This window comes from Fukomys damarensis, unplaced genomic scaffold (assembly GCF_012274545.1).
Source record: "Fukomys damarensis isolate Sample0158 unplaced genomic scaffold, DMR_v1.0_HiC HiC_scaffold_22, whole genome shotgun sequence".
Taxonomy (NCBI): Eukaryota; Metazoa; Chordata; class Mammalia; order Rodentia; family Bathyergidae; genus Fukomys; species Fukomys damarensis.
Window position 1 is genome coordinate 8297179 of NW_022900934.1, and position 11771 is coordinate 8308949.

Genomic DNA, 11771 nt, shown 5'->3' on the forward strand with positions numbered 1-11771 from the left:
AGCCCAAGGAATTTAACAGAGAGGGGGGAAAAAAACCCTTTGACATTATTCATAAAATCCGTAGCCTAGCAAGACAGTTTCTATCAGTTAGTTTATTCAGGAGCAAAGCGATGACTTCATTCAGCAGAGAGGCTGTGAGAGACTTGATTCTAAAAGGCAGGACTGAAATGGGCCGATTCCTGGGTTAGATATGACACTGGCAGTCACGATGATAACGTCCCGCACTGTCACCCAGAAACCACATGTCAGACACTGGCCTCTCCCAAAACCATTATTGCAAATTTATTTGCAAAGTTATTTTACTGTAATTAAATTTTCTCTTTTTTTTTTTTTTTTTTTTTTTGCCGGGGATTGAACTCGGGTCTTTGCACTTGCAAGGCAGGCTACCAAACCGCTGAGCTAAATCCCTGGCCCTGTAATTAAATTTTTTAAAGAGGCAGTGAATGTATATTAAGTAAGTTATATGCATGACAACGGAGATAGTCAAAATCCAAAGCCAAGCGTAAATGACAACCAATTGAGAAACACTGCCTAGCCTACACCATTTCTCAAACAAAACAAACACCACCACCACAACAACAAAAAAGTAAATAAAATAAAATTATTGTGTACTGGACTTGAACCTTAATCCAGTGCCAGGTAGTGAGTGAACTATTGCATAAGCACTAGTTCAAACCCTCAAAAAAAGCCCATGGATTAGGAAACCTTGTCATCCTGTTTTATGATGAGAAAATCAAGGCAGAGTGATTCGAAGTCCTTGGCTCAGGGCCAGTAGGACTCAATTCCACCTCTGCCAAAGGTCAGAAGCCAGGCAGAAGCGACACAACTGCCGCCTGTGCCGAGCACAGGGTGAGACCCCAGGGATGCCGACCTGGATGACCCCACACACCTCTGGGCAAAGGGAACTCCCACGGACACCGGAAAAGCAGCCACTTCCTGTCTCCAGGGAGTGTGAACATTACTGTCCTTGACTCAGGCTTCGCAATCCCTTGGTTCAGCCTTTAAGCCGGAAGATTCATCTCTGGAGGGACAGGTGCTGACTTAGTCACCCTGGCTCTGCCTCCCCCACTTTCTTTCCCTCCAAGCCAGCTGTGTTCACGGATAGCTGAGAGCAGGACCCGGGCACCGGGGTGGAAGCTGCCCTGTCCCCGGCTCCCCCTGCAGGCACCTGCCCTAGCAGCTGAGAGCTGGTGGCCAACAGCTCCCAGCTGCTCTCAGGACAGGAGGCAAATCCCCCGAGAAAAGAGCCACTCATCCTAACAGGGACAGCCCACGCCTGCAGCTGCCTGTCCAAGGGTGTGGGAATCCAGCCCCGTTCCCAGGTGAGACTCACGCCGTGGGCAGTACGTGCCCACCGCACTGACCCCTCCGGTCCCAGGGTCCACGCTCGATTCCAGCAGAGAAAAATTGCTGCTCCCCTACCTGGACCAGCCCCCGCCCCACTCCTGGGAGACTTACCGTGCTAATCCATGACACCGAATGCCTGTCCCAGCCCTGCTTTCAGATCCTGAGACGCCCCCGCTGTGTTTCAAGGTGGCGACATGGGCCATGCGGGTTAAGTAAGAAAGGGTTTGTGAAGTCAAAAACGGGGTTCGCTCCGCATGCTGAGGAGCAGCCCGAGGACCACACCCGTGTGTGAGGCAAGTGCTCTGCTACCAAGCTCACCCCCAGCCCAGGATGTGGTTCTTGAACTCCAAAAGAGGGGGAATACTTGGAGGAGAAAGAATTAAATCCAAACAAAAGAGGCAGGAGGTAAAAGCTACAACAAAAGGCACAAGCCCTTCTTTAAGGTCTTTCCTGACGCATCCTCCTGGCATTGCTCTGTGTGACTTCTGGAACAAACTCCTGAGGTGAGCGCTTCAATTAACCCCCTTTTACGGCCAAGAAAACCGGGGCTGAGTTAACATCAGCCTGCCTAGGGCTACACAGCCAGTACGTGTGCAGATGGCATTTGGACTCGTTTCTCTCAGAATTTCCCCTCTTCCACACACCGCTTCCCCACTTTTTGAGACGAAGGGCAAGCACACCATGCCCCTGGTGACTGCCTGCTTTTGTAAATAAAGTTTGATGGAAACACAGCCACACCCATCTTTAACCAATCGTCCAAAATTCCAGGCTAAGGAATCCAGAGGTCAGTGGTTGATTTACATCCCAGAGGGCTGCAAAGCCAAACAAATTTAGGATGTCTCTTTACAGAAAAAAAAATCCAAACCCGCTCCTCTGTGGCTATATTAGTAAGCAGCCACTATTCTGAAAGATGAACTTTTCGTGTTGTCCTTTAGCCTCCAAAAAAAGAGAAAGTGTGAATTTTCTTCTTTAAAGTTTCTCCACCGAGCTGTGGTCTGCAGTAAAGGCCGATTATTCGCTCACCCTCTGAAGATGGGAGTCTTACTTTTTTTTTTCTTTCAGGCCTTGGATCAAACCCGGGCCTTCTTCCTGCCAGGCAAGCTCTCTACCTCTGAGCTATTCCCCCAGCCCTTTTTATTTCTTATTTTGAGACAGGGTCTCACTAAGTTACCCAAGCTGGCCTCAAACTTGTTACCCTCCTGCTTCAGCCTCCTGAGTAGCTAGGACTGCAGCGTGCAGCACCTGCCCAGCAAGTCCTACCTTTATTATGTTCTGTCGCATACTTGCCGGAACAAGGCCTCTCGTCATCTGGTTGGCTTGTGAGCCCTTTGCCGTGTCACCTCACACAGGGACCCTGTCATTTGCTTCTTGTATTTTTCCTATGCAGCACAGCAAGGATGGTTCCCCTCCAGGCTTAGGTCTGGAACCCCATTGTTCACGTGCACTCCAGCAGCTCTCCTCAGCCCTTCTAAAGTGCCTTGGGGCTTAGAAAGAGTGGTCCCCTCTTCCAGGGTGTTCTCTGGGACCCAAACTCTTTTCATCTTTTCCCATCAGCTAATCATCCTTGACAAGGAGCTGTTCTCCAGCCTTTGAACTGTTTCCAGTGGGTCTGCACACAGTGATGGGTACAGTACAATGAGTACGGGGCTGGCTGAGAAGTAACATACCCAGTCTGTAAGGGATTAAACGGCCAGGCAGCTCCAACCCAATGTCTTTTTATTTATTTATTTATTTATTTATTTATTTATTTATTTATTTATTTAGCAGCACCGGGGATCGAACTCAGGACCTTGCACTTGCAAGGCAGGCACGGTGCCACTGAGCTAAATCCCCAGCCCAATCCAAAGTGTTTCTGAAGGTCAGCATTTTTATACAGGGCCTTCATAGCCTGATCTAGCTGTGAGTGTGATTGTACACAGGAAGACTCTGATTTTTAAATGTAAACTCCTGCTCTGAAGAAATTTAGCATGACATATCTGCATTGCATATGTTAAGGATTTCCTAGAGTTTGCACACTTGGGCTCAGCGACTCTTTCTCTTGCACTGAGAGGTGTGGCTCAGTGGTACAACACTTGCAGAGCATGTGAGGCTCCGAGTTCCAACCCCAGTGCTACAAAAAAAATTACAAAGAAGAAGAAGAATTTTTAAAACTCTACTTCTAGAATAAACCCCAAGCCTTAGAATCCAATGAAATTAATCAGATGCAATCAACAGTGGGGATGTCAGCCGCTCAAGAGGCTGAGGCATGAGTATCCCGAGTGTGAGACCCCGGGCAACTTAGTGAGATCCTGTCTCAAAATAAAAGTAAAAAGGACTGGGAACGTAGTTCAGAATCAGAGCGGTCACCTAACACATTTGGGGTCCTGGGTTTGATCCCTGCCATCACAAAAACAAACAACAAAAAATAATGGTAATATAAGGGTGTCCATCTTGGTGGGGTTTTTTGTTTGTTTTTAAGAGTAGGAAAAAAATTTTGACAGAAAGAAAGCTTCTGTCTAGGAAAGAAAGGGGGGCATCTTGGTGTTATTTTAAATGGTGGGCAGAAAAGAAAGTTTTCATAAAAAGGAATGGCTAAAAAGTAATCTTTCTAAAGCAATATTCTATAGGCATAAAAATGATGTGTTTGGAGAATTTGGGGTAATATACAATTTTCATGAAGACATACTAAGTAAAAACAATGTACTGGATACTACCAATGTATAAACACTTGTATTTGCCTGTGTCCATATGTAACATATATTTTACAAGTGCATAGGAAACAGTTTATTTTTTTATTGTTTTGTGCATTGCTATAGGCACAGAGCCTTGGCTGCAGTGTCTTAATGCTGGCATTACTGATTTGGGGGGCAGGTATTTCCTTGGCCTCTGGTCTGTGTTGTGCGTTTAGGTTACCCACGAGATGCCGGTAGCCCTGGCTCTGGCTGTGAGAATCCAGACATTTCCAGGTATGGCCAAATGTTGCTTGAGGAACAAAATTAACCCCTGTTGAACACCACTGACCTACATATAACATAGACTTTCAATGACATCGCTGAACGAGTCAGAGAACTACGTAGGATGCATGGGGATTCTGGCAACTCGCTAATGTCATTCTTTCCCTTCTAATGCTCCCTCTTTCTAAAGGTTCCCCCAGAAGCAGACGCAATTCCCAGTCATGATCCTTTACTCTGAGTTCCAAATTCCACAGATCAGTTAACAAAAAAATCAAGACGCTCAATTTACGTGTGGGTCCTTCATGAGGTCGACAGCAGGTGTATGAATAGCCATAGATTTCTTAAAGAATTATTAATGTGGTGTTTGATGTTTACTATAAACACAGTGCAACTAAAGCCTGAAGATGAAATAGCTTACAAAATGCATCTGGCCCCAAGATTTGGGGAAATAGAATTATGAGCTTATATTACTTTCAAAATTGGGTGGGGTGTGAAAATGTAAGGATATTCCCCTATCCAACAGAAGACAATGAGTTAAACAGGTGTAAATGGGTAAATATTCACCAAGAAAATTCTTCTATAGAGGGAGAAAAGTTATGAACAAGCCTAGCAGTCTTATTTTGCAGTGCTGAGAGGGTTTTGTTTTGTTTTTCGTGGTGGCACTGGAGATCAAACCCAGGGCTTTTGCATTGAGCTACATCCCTATCCCTTTTTACTTTGAGGCAGGGTCTTTCTTGCCAAGTCACCCAGGGTGGGCTCGAACTTCCGACCCTCCTGCCTCAGGCTCCCAGCACACTGGGATCACAGGTGTGGGCCGCCACACCCAGCAACCCTCCTGTCTCTGACTTGCAGTGCAGCTCCTCACGTAGAGGAAACATCCACGGGCTGGTGAAGCAAAGGAGTGGACGAGCACCTTCCTGGGATGAGGTGAATTTCTTAGAAGACCAAGGTTGCAAGAATTCCACCTTGAACAGGAAACAGAGCAAGGTGTGGCCAAGCAGGGCCAGATAAGAGCCTGTGGCAGACTGATAAATGTTCAGTTGCAGAGTTGAAACTGTCACCGGGGTTGGCACAGACAGCGATGACATCTATACTGTTCCTTTATGAGAGGCGGGGGCCCGAGCTCTGGGGCTGACCCCTGGGTTCCAAATAAGGTGTCCAGGTAGTAGTTGAGCGTGAATTTAAAAGGTTCTGCACCTCACTGGTCTAGTTGGTAAGACGGGAATAAGAGCAAGGCCACGTGCCTGCCAGGGATGACGGCTGGCTTAGTCCCTAGGAAAACAGTGCCCGGAATCTCGGGCCCTCGCTAAGCAGCCCCGAACACCCCGCTCTCCCGTCCCGAGGGCATCCGCTCAGGAATTAGGAGCAGCCGAGCACGGGAGCCCGACGGCAGCCCTCCCAGTCACGCCCCGTGTAACAGAGCAAGGCCTCCTCTCCTCTCTGCGCCTGCACTCAGAGACTCAAGAGCAGCAACCCGTGCGGACGACAGCACCCTGTGAGGCCGGGAAGACCCGTGGGTGTGGAGCCCTGGGCCCGTCGTTGCTCAGGCGTCTCGATGTTGAGGACAGAGTGGAAGGTGGAGCATCGGGAACCCAGCGGTGCAGAGTCCTCTGTGGTAAACCTCGTGTGGTGTGGACAGCAGCCCTGGAGGTGGCCGGGGTAAGCAAGGCCGTGTGTGAGCGTCACCCCACTTCTTCCTGGGAGTCCTCTCTTTCCGAGAGTTCCCGCGCCTCCCTCCCTCCTCATTCTGCCCGCGTCAGTACTGCACTCAGCGGGGTTTGCTCCTCGGTGATGACTCACCACGTGCTGTGTATGTGTGATCGCCGCCGGCCCAGTGATCACACAAAACAGCTAATCTGGTGACAGCAGAAGTCGAACCCGGGTAGCCTGAACTTAGAGAGGGGACGCTAACTATTACGCCGCTCCGCACCCACTTTAAAAGATGCCAAGGGAGGAAGGAAGGGGGGAAGGCAATAGGACTGTAGAAGAAAAGGTGTGGAGGGACCCGTGGTGGGGCTCTGAGACTGAGAACAGAGCTCTGAACCCAGGAATGCAGGAGTCCCCTGCGTCTTCTCTTCTGGTGCCTTCAGCATGGAAACAAGCCAGCCAACACCTCGATTCAGCCTGGTGAGGCCGGATTGGACTTCTGACCTCCCACATTGTAAGCTGGTATACTTGCGCTGTTTTCACCACATAAAACCTGAGGCCCTTTGTTACAGCAGCCATACAAACGCATACAGCCAGGAAAGGTGGAGGTCTGGACCCTGGCCTCCTAGAGAAGCTCTGTATCAGTCACCTTCTAAAAGTCAAACCAGAGACTGCCCTGCTTCTGCTTCGCTGCCCCATCAGAACCTGGCGCTCACTCAGATGTGTCAGAAAGCTGGGGGTTGGGGTGCAGGTCAGAGACAGGGCTGAATGGCTGCGCACAAGTGCACCCCAGCCACCGGCAACTTCCGGGAGGCGCGGTAGGGGGCACTGTGCAGCACCAGGAAATGACCTTCTAGACTAGCCGTCCCAGAGCGCCTGGAGTGATTGCTTTTTTTTTTTTTCTAGCAGAGCTCTGGTTCAAACAGGAAATGCAAGTTGTGGGAGACATCAGGCCTCCAGCACCGTGGTTTCTCCTTTTCCTCTGCAAGTGTGACTGTGCTCACACAGGCAGGAGGGACTGAGCCTCCAGAGGGACATTTCATCTCCTTACCAGGACAGCTGATCCTCTCTCCTCTATATGGAAACACAGCGTGCACACCATAAAATGCACAGAACTTGGGTGTTCAGTTGCAAGGCTTTTTTTGTTTTGTTCTGTTTTGTTTTTTCCCAAACCCCCACAGAAGCATTTGTTACATAGGAGAAGCAGGGAAGGCCACAGACCCTGCATGGCCAGCCTGGGTGCGGGTGCGATCAGGGAGGCGGCGGGTGCTGGGGACCCTGCTGGGGCCGTCACCCACTCGCTCCTTAGGGAGAGGCATGTATGGCTCAGACGTCAGCCGTGACAAGCAGGCTTCCTCCTGGACAAAGGGCAACAGCCAGAATGTGGAAACCACACGAGGATCACGACAGGAGAAATACGCTCCTCGGACACCATAAACAGGAGCGGAGAGGTGGCTCTACGCGCTTCGGGCAGCTGTTCCTCTAGGTAAGATGCTTCTGAAAGTTATACACTGACCGAGCCTTGCCCCTTTCGAACAGCCAGCAGTACACAATTTCTTTTTAAACCAGTTATCCTTGTTATCTGTTCTTATTTGGGTTTTGAACAAAACTGATGGAGTAGAAGCCGTGGAAGAATCCTGTTCAATCTGGGAATTTTCTGTGGAGAGCCCAAAAGGTCGGAGAGCCAGGTTCCTAAGGTCTCTTAGCTTGCCTAACATCTCTTCTTTTAGCTTTTCATTACGTTCCTCATTTGCTTGGGTAATCTCATACAAGCGTCTCCTGCTTGATGTCCTAAGGGATCCTTTTCTAACACAGTTTTCTAGTCTTCCAGGGCTCCGTCTAGTTTGTCCATTTTCTCGTACAACTCCGTTCTCCTCAGTATCACTCTGATGTAGCCGGGGTTTAACTGAATTGCTTTGCTGCCGTCACCGACGGCCGTGTCCTCCTCAGCCTGGTTCATCCTTGCAGCAGCTCTATTTGGGAAAAGAACAGACCTATCCTTCCGGAAGCAAGACGGGCACATCTGAAGGGCTCGACTGTAGGAACGTAGTAGCTTAATACGTAATCCTTTTCTTTTTTTTCATAATCCCCTTTCTTAACTGTTCATTTCCTTCCCCCTTTAATCGAGTGCTCTCTTCTCCTCTCTTCTCCTCTCTTCTCCTCTCTTCTCTCTGGTTTCTCTTCTTCTGGTGTCTCTTCTTCCAGTTCTGTTACTCTAGTTCACTGTCCTTGGCAGCTTTGTTCCGAACCTGATCCACTCCTGGCTCCCCACAAAGAGGCACTGTGGTCATGAGAACATTCTTCTCCCTGCTGCTCACCATGCCCGAGCGGCTTGCTCTGGGAATGCTGATCTTTGGGGCCAGGAACTGCAGGCCTGGCACACTGTGCTTCCTGGGGAATCTGTAACCTTCAAACCACTGAACAGATCCTAGGGAACCTTACAGTTGTCTGACTTCTCCTCCACGATGACTTCAGTCAGGGAGGCGGGGCGGGAGCCAGCCTCACAGCCCCTCTAGCTCCCTCCTTCCAAGACAGCTTTGGTGTTTTGTTTTGGACCTTGCACTTGGGAGGCACGCGGCGGAACCACTGAGCTACATCCCGGGCCCCAGTGTGAGTTCTGACAATTCTACACACCAAAAACCAGTGATGAAATACGTTCGTTAGCCCAAAATCCCACCCCCAGAGGCAAACGCTGATCTGTTTGTGTTGCTATCGGTTAGATTTGTCTTCTGCACCATTTCGTATGAATAGAATTCTATAGCCTGTGCTGCTTTCCTCTGTCTCCTCTCTGCACAGTTCTGAAATCTGCCATATGTCAATGGTCCACTCCGTTTTATTACTGTGCAGTCACCCACTAGATGGATGGATCTCATTTCAAAAAATCTGTTTTGCTGCTAATGCCCTTTGGGTTGTTTCCTGTTGGTGGTGGCAGTGAATTAAGCTGTTGTGCACATTTCTGTGTGACTCTTTGTATGAACACAGACTTTATTTCTCGTGGGTAATACCTACGAGCAGAATTTGTAAGAAACTGCCAAGCAGTTGCCCTCCCACCGGCAGTGAGCAAACCCTCTGGCTACTCTTCACCCCACTAACATTTGTCCTCTTAAAAATAGAAGGAAATTTTTCTTTCCTATTCTTTTCTTCAGGAGAGGGGGCGCTATTCTAATGAGCACAGAATTAGAGTTTTAAACACCACTCTTGAGTCTTTTTTGCCCATTTAAAAAAATGTGTTTGTCTTTTTATTATTTGTAGTTCTTTAGATATTTCATGGACAACTGATCGGTCACGTACAAATATTGAGAAAATTTTCTTCCAACCTGTAGCCTGTCTACTATTTCCTTAATAGTGCCTTTGGATGAGCAGAAATTTAAAATGTTTAATGTTGACATTTTTGTCTTTTGAAACAAGATCCCATTATGTAGTTCAGGGTGACCTTGAACTCACTGTCTAGCTCATGCTGGGCTCAAACTCACCATGACCCTCCTGCCTCAGCCTCCCCGTGCTGATATTTCAGGTACACACCACCGTGCCCAGTTCATGATTAGGTCTTTTTTGTGCCCTAAGATATCTTTGCCCAAACCAAATTTGCCAAGATAGTCTTCCACGTTTTCTTCTAGAAAATTCTGCTTCCGCCTTTTACATGTCTTACAGACCCCCCTCAGATTCTTTTGTGCTTCTGAAGGTAATACGGGAGAATGGACCACCAACTCGAATGGCTGTTTATTAGTTACCTAAAAATGGCCAGGTACTGTAGGCACAAGATTATTTTCCCTGAGTTCAGGGTCTAGTGAGGGGTTCAGCAAACCTTCCCTGTAAATGGCTTCCTTGCGAATATTCTCAGATTTCCAGGCCATGTGCTCTCTGATCCAGCCATTCCCCTCGGCCTCTCTAATCCAAAAGCAGACACAGGAGGCCCGTAAATGCCCAGACCTGACTGCACTCCACTTCTTTCTTTCTTTCCTTCTTCTTCTTCTTCCTCCTCCTCCTCCTCCTCCTCTTCATCTTCCTCTTCCTCTTCTTCCTCCTCCTCCTCTTCTTCCTCTTCCTCTTCTTCATCTTCTTCCTCTTCCTCTTCCTCTTCTAAATACTAGCCCTCCTCCTGGGTATGAAGTGCTATCTCGCTGTGGCTCAGTTACATTCCTTTTTATCTCTCCCAAAGGCTGTTATCCACTGCCATTATTCTCCGAGCTCTTTCCTTTCCTGCTGCTTCACAGCTGTCTTCATGTTTGCTGCACGTTCGCCTTGCTGAGTAGCCCGGGAGTTGCCCGACTACAGCCTGAGGCTGCCGCTTCTTTTTCTGTAGGCCCTAAGCTAAAAGTGATTGTTGGATTTTTTTTTTTTTTAATTGGTTGAAAACCAAAAGAAGAATACTTCACAAAATGAAAAAATCATAAAATTTCCAATTTCATTGTTCATCAATAGTCTTAGTGGAATGTGACCACTTCCGGTGGGTTTTCACTTTCACATCTGCTTATGCTCGAACCCCTCGGTTACCCTTGCCTTTTACTGTATTGAGTCAGAACCAAATAGTGAGAAGGGAGAATGAGGAATCACCACTCCCAGGAGTATGGAGATGGTGCTCTTCAGCACAGTAGCGAATGGAAACCAGGGGACAAGTCCACCTCCCACAGGGATGCAAAGATCCTAACGGCCACCACCAATGACAAAAGTCATGGCAACAGCATTCACAGGAGTGAGGTAAAAGCCCCTCGGTGCCAGGGAGTGTGCTTGAAACGCATTGCCTCAATAAATCTGAACAGAAAGAGCTGGTGCAATGCACGCTGTCGCTGTCCTTGCTTCAAGGCCGTGGGGAGGACCTGGCCTCAGTTTACACACCTTCCAAGGGACAGTGCAGAGTTCAGCCTCAGGAGCTCTGGAGTCCTAAGCTGACCGCCATCCTCCGGCCCGTCCGTCACCTCGGTGCCTGGCATCAGCCAAACTGTGGATGATAATAATAATTATTATTATGCCTTGCTTTTCTGAGTGCTTCCAACTTCCCTCTTTTAAGAGAACATTCACAAACAGCCATTTGACACAATTTTCCACTTCTCAAAACCAGGCGCTAATGATGTTGGTGTGTCAGGTGACGGAAATGTTTCTAGTCAGAAGCTGTAAGAGGTACGGGTACCACCCGGCTGGGGACGTGCTTATCAGCTGGGGCCCACACCCCTGAGGTTCCCAGCCCCTCAGGCTGCTCAGTGGCTGCGACGGGAGAGGCGTCCTCCCTACCCCTGGTGGCGCCTTCCCCGTGGCGACAGCCTGGCTCCTGAGACCCAGAAACCATCTCTGGGCTGCAGCCTGGGAACAGTGCAGGGTCCCACAGCCCACTCCACCCCGGGAGCCCACGGAGGGGAAATTCCAGGGTTCCATGCTGGGAAGCCATCCGGCCTGCAGATCGGTAGACAGATCTGCAACAAAGGTGACATTTTGGCCCCTTCTTTTACCTTATTTCTCTACCACCTCAGCATGTGGGCAAGGAAGAGGGGGCTCTTTGTTGTTCCTCTGCAAAGACCCAGTACTGGGAAAGCTTCCGGGGCGGGGTAGGGGGGAGCCTTGGTGTCTGGTGACTCAGCAGGCAGCAATTGTTACCCTCTTGGGTCTGTTTTTTTCTTTTCCATTGGCTTCTTTGTCCTTATTTACTTGCTAAGCACCCACAGCGTGCCTGGCCCAGCTGTAGACACCCCGTGAACAAGGATGAGCCCTTAAAAGAGGGAGCAAAGGAACTGGGGTGTAGCTGTGGGAGGTGCTGTGCTTGCCCAGCAGGCACAAGGCCCTGGGTTCTGTCAAAATGGGATGGAAGGAAGGGAGAGAGCCTGAATGGGGCCCCTACTCCCACCCTCTCTG

The 11771-nt window shown here is 49.1% G+C and overlaps 1 pseudogene; it reads right to left on the reverse strand.

The window, feature by feature from the left end:
- Positions 1-7505: 7505 nt before the first annotated feature.
- Positions 7506-10858, reverse strand: LOC104858143 (annotated as a pseudogene).
- Positions 10859-11771: the final 913 nt, after the last annotated feature.